The sequence below is a fragment of the Delphinapterus leucas genome, chromosome 11, assembly GCF_059928025.1.
Source record: "Delphinapterus leucas isolate spDelLeu-1000000601 "Yukka" chromosome 11, BTC_Dleu_Yukka2, whole genome shotgun sequence".
In the NCBI taxonomy this organism is placed as follows: Eukaryota; Metazoa; Chordata; class Mammalia; order Artiodactyla; family Monodontidae; genus Delphinapterus; species Delphinapterus leucas.
This window is the reverse complement of record NC_143139.1, coordinates 97,852,000-97,857,443: the sequence shown is the minus strand read 5'-3', so window position 1 is coordinate 97,857,443 and position 5,444 is coordinate 97,852,000.

Genomic DNA, 5,444 nt, shown 5'->3' with positions numbered 1-5,444 from the left:
CCCACAGGGCATCCACAGGAGACTCTTTCCAAGCCTCAGTTTCCCATCTGTAAACGAGGTCTCAAGCAATCAGTCCTCAAGGCCCCTCCCGGGCGGGTGTTGTGTAACCCTGATTCTGGTCTATAAATAGGTGCGCCGTGGCGCAGTGAAGGGAGTAGAGCAGGAGCACAGCACAGCACGGATGCCAGGCTCCACGGCCCCCCGAACCGGGTCTGCTCCCTGCTCGGCCACCTCCCCTGCAAGCTCCTCAGCCCCCCGAGCCTTGGACTCCTCTGCAGAATGTCCCTCCCAGCGTGAGCGGCACCCACCCTTCAACTTCCATAGCAGTTCCACCGGGAGGGAGCTGCTCTCAACAACCCAGTTTACAGGTGAGCCAGGGGCGCCTCTGGAAAAAGCGATGGGTCCAAGGTCACGCGGCCTGGCCAGGGATTCAAACCAGCTGGCTTCGGCGTCTGGACGTTTGCTCAGTGACCTACTACACTAACGAGGATGTGCATGTCTGCCTGGGACCCAGCGCGGAGCAGGCCCCGAAAAAGCAGTAGCCACTACTTCCTTCCTTTCAGTGATGTCACGAGAAGAGGCAACACTGACGCAGGGGGGCCACCACCACCCAGGTGCCTCCTGTTCGGAAAAGGACCCCACCTGCCCCGTCCAGCTCTGCACGATCAACTTGAAGACAGGAGAAGCAATCTGCCCGCTGGGCTGAGTCCTGGGGTACCCAGACTGCTCACCCGTTGTTGTTGCTCCCAAAAGACACGCTGGAGTCCTAACCCCTGGTGCCTGTGAACTCATTTGGGTGTAGGTCTTTGCAGCTGTGCTCAAGCTGAGATAAGATCATACCGGAGTTGGGTGGGCCCTGCAGCCAGTGACTGTTGTCCTTATGAGAAGGCCCCCTGAACACACAGAGATCCAGGCACAGAGGGAAGACAGCGATGTGGTGGCAGCTACCAGCAGAGGCTGGAAGAGACGAGGAGCGATCCTTGACCTGCTGACACCTTGATTTCAGACTTCCAGCCTCCAGAACTGTGAGAAAATCAACTTCTGTTTTAAGCCACCCAGTTTGTGGCAACTGGTGAAAGCAGCCCTAAGACACCAGTATACTGCCTTTCCCCAGACAGGGCCTGCACTCCCCCAGACTCTGGCTTTGACCTCCATGTCCAGAAAACTCCCACATCCAAACGTGGAAAGGTCAGGCCCCAAAGCTCAGCAAACTGGAGGCACCCTCATCCCCCTACTCCCGATTTCTTTAACAGGAGCACACAAACTCCGGGAGACGGGTGGTGACAGGTTACTTCTGGCGAAGGCATCGTGGTGTGGCCCCTGAACGATAACAGAGCCGGGTCCGCATCTGCCTTTCCTGACCTGGATAAAGGCAGCTGCCCTGCAAGGCGGCCCTGCCACCGTCCCCACTGTGCAGATAGGTGGACTGAGGGCACACAGGGCAGAGCTGGGCGGACTGGGCTTGATGTCCAGCTTTATATCCTCCCCAGGCACTTTCCTGGCCAGCAGCCTTTTCTTAGAAGAATCCTTGGAAAGAACAAGTACCGCTCAGGACATCAGAACTCACACTGATAATGAAAAGCCCCAGGAGAAGGAGCCTGAGATCGTGGACCAGGTTGGTGGCCGTGGGAGCTTTGGAAGCGCCTTTTCACGTATTCTTCCAAACAGCCCTGTGAGGCAGGAATGACTAGCTCCAGTGGGGGTGGTGGTGGTGGTGGCTATGTTCTTGACTTTGTAAACAAAGCCCAAAGAGCCCAGAGGGGAGGTGATGCGGGGTCAGCTGGGCTCTGCCAAGTCTAAGGCTTCGCTCCCAGGGGAGGGGCATCCCCCCAGGACGGCGCTCCTCTCCCCATCCTCCCGCTTCTCCAAGGACGAAGTTCACAGTCCACGAAGGGATGCATTTAATGCAGGAGAAACGGTTGTGGAGATTTGCTGTAAGGTTTTGGCGGGGGAGCGTCTCCTCCTAGGGGTGAGAGGTACCCCTTACTGAGGGCTCACCCCGGCCAGCCTGGCCCACGGTCCCCACGGTAACCCTGCCAGCTGGGTTGCCTCTTCCTCCACTGCAGATGGACGCTGAGGCCACAGATCCTGTGTCACCTACCAGGTCACACAGGCTGAGAGAGGCAGGGCCAGCATAGATGCAGGGGTCCCTATTCCAGTCCCCGGCTTCTTCCATGGTGGGCCGTGGACTGAACCCAGGCCTGCTCCTGGAGGAGACTGGGACCATCCCCGCCCGAAGCCTGGGCGGGTAGCACCCCCTTGCTGTCCCCCAGCCCCTGCAGGGCCAGCTAGCGTAGGCCCCGTCCCTGTCCCTGGAGCCTGCCCACCTCTGGGCCTCGAAGGCTCCAGACTTCACCACCTCCCCTGCCCCAGACACGGCCTCCTGGCCTCACAGCCTACGGGACTCCACCCTGCTGCTGGCACATTCACTCTGCCCCCCAGGTGTGACCTGTCCGTCTGCTCAGCGGCTTCAGCCGAGGCCCCTAGCCTGCAGGATGAACTCCACGTTTCCGGCAAGGTGTCCAAGACCTCCACAGTCTGGGCGCGGCACTCATCCTCCCATCTCTGCTGCGTCTCCCACGAAGCCCCTCTAGGCCCCGTCCTGCCACCCCCAGCCCCCGAGGAGACAAAACAACCACTGTCCTACAGCCCTTCTGCCTGCTTCCCACCTCCGGGCCTTTACCCAGCCTCTGCCCTCTGCCTGGGTGCCCTTCCTCCCTTCCCTCCAACTAGTTTCTTTTTCAGGGATTATATTAATAGTAAAAGGCAGTAAAGAATTGTGATTGGGGCATGGACTCTGGAGCCAGATGGCCTGGGCTGGAACGTGGCTTCACTAGTTGACAGCTGACCACCTGGGGCTGAGTACTTCTGTTGAATTGTGCCTCAGTTTCCTCATCTGTAAGATGAGAGTCAGAATAATACCTTCCTCCCTGGGAGATCTCAAGGCTGTAAATGTATTCAGAGACGTCCAATGCTCAGGATGGGCCTAGCACACAGTAGGTCCTCAGCAGCCTTAGCCATTACCACCAGCTGGCCTCCCGCTCTCCACTCCCAGTCCTCTGGCTTCCCCTGGGCCCTGGGTCCCCACCCCAGTGATGCAGACCTTTCTCCCCTCAACCCAGCTCAGCCGACAACCCCCAGGCCGTCCTCCCTGTCTTGCGTTAGGATCTCGGGACGGGCCTACCTTCTCCATCAGATGCTCTCGGAGGCCGAGGCTTCTGCAAGCTGAGGTGAGGGGCAAACGCCCAGCGGACATGGACAAAAACTTTCTTCTTGACCTAACTGTTACCAGTCTCCTTGGAGCCCCTGCTGGACGAGGCCTGACTGTGGGCTTCCCTCTCTGTCCTTGTAGGATCCACTGTGAGGGAGAATCCTAAGTCAGTTTAGTGAAAATCCTCCACCCGCCACTGTCAGACCCCCCTCGTCCTGCCCACCGCCCCCCCCCCCCCCCCCGCCGTCTCACCACCCTGGCTGGCCTTGAGCAAGGATTCGGCTAAATGGGTCAGCAAGAATCCTCCTTCCCCAGATGTTTCCTCTTCCTACTTTCCCATCCACTGACCCCCGCCCTGCTCCTTGGCTATAAATCCCCACTTCTCCTTGTTGGAGTGAGAGTCAAGTCCAATCCCCCGCCCCGACTGCAAGACTCCATCTGTGATTCAGAATTGCAAAGAGCTCTGAAAACTCAGATTTTTCAGGGCTCATTCGGCCACAAAACCTGACCTGACCAGAAGTGAAGTTATTTAGAGTCTCTGTCTACCCTACTTAGTGGAGATCCTGTGCAAAACTTTCCCCAAGATGCCTCCCTGATCCCTTCTACAGGGCAGCAACAGACTGTATTATCATTCAAAAACAGTAGGAATTCCAAAGTCACATCTGGCCCTGGGGGTGTCAGTCGGATAAAGGATGGAAGATTTGCACAGACCGCAAGATGTGTCACAGATGTGTCACAGAGCTGGCAGGTATGCGGCTGAGCTGGATTCCACCAGACTCCAAAGGTGGCCTGCAACTTACTAGGAGAATTAGAGACAGGTATCTACAGGCTCTGAAAGTGCTTGGTCAGAAGTAGTAATACCTGGAGAGTATGATCATTATTTTGCATTAACCACTGAAAGGTCAATTTAGAGAACTACACAACCTGAAAGCTCTTTCCTACATAGCACCTAGAAATGCTGGATAAAAAAATTACACACATCTCAATGCATAACTGAGCTAGTAAGAAAATGAGGATGATCACCAGGGGCCAGAATAATATTAGGATTATCATTAAGATAATCTTATCAGTATACTTATATCATATTTAATATTAATTTTACTGAAGGCCAGTATAATGCTTGCAACATGCAATAATTCAATAAGGAGCGATGTTCTCATGTGTCTTAATGTATCAAGCCCTTGTGAAAATTAATAAACAGAAACCTCATTTAAAATGGATTTGGAAGGCCAGAAGGGGGAGCTCTCACACCCCATCACTTCTGGTCAACCACAGACCCAACAGGAAGAGACATACCTTTGCATCTCCAACAGGAAGAAGGTTACTACTTTACTTGCCAGCAGGAGGAAGGAAGAATTTCTCCTCGCCTGGCAACAGCCCAGCCAATGAAAAGCCATTACACTTCAAACTCCCAGTTTCCTCCAATGGACTCTTTGTTTATAACAGCCCCTCCCAGCTCCCCTTCTCTCTTATAAAAGAATGGTACCCTGGACTCGCCTGTGGTTCACCATAGGTTGTGCATCCTGAATTGCAATTCTTTGCCGTTCCCGAATAAACCCATTTTTGCTGGTAAAATAACAGGTGTTTTACTGTTTTCCGTCAACGCCCTCTAGCGCTTGCAGCAACCCCAACTACTGCTATTCCCATTTCACAGATGAAGAAACTGAGCACATCTCATGCTGGTGGAGCTGGGATTCAAGCCCAGGCAGTCCAGCTCCAGAGTCTGTATTCTTAACTATTACACTCTACTAGCTGTACTCTAATTAGCATAACATTTAAGTCACAGGAAAATACTGTGAACTAAAAACCCAGACGTTAAATGAAGGTGCCTTGTAGGGTAGGGAGAGGGATATTGAGACAGAGAGGTTAAACCCAGCAGTCGGGAGATAAGACACCAGCAAGCAGGACGATGGGAGATGCAACTGAGCTCTTCAGAGAAAGCCAGGGGTCTCGAGGGGCTGCACCCCTAATAAATGGGTAGCCGGGAGAAAGATCTCCCCATTGACAGAGATGACAAGAAAACTTGTCTCTGACCACCTGAACTCGAGGTAGGAAAAAGCATGCAGGGCTCCTGATAATCTGTAGCCAAGAGCCTACCTTCACAGGCTGCTGGGTTAGGGTGGAGAGCGCCTAAACTGATTAACATAGACGTGGCCCCAGGCTGTGACAGCCCTAGGCCGCCAAGCAGAGCGACCACAGAGATGCTCTGGAGGGGTAAGCGCACAAGCCAGGC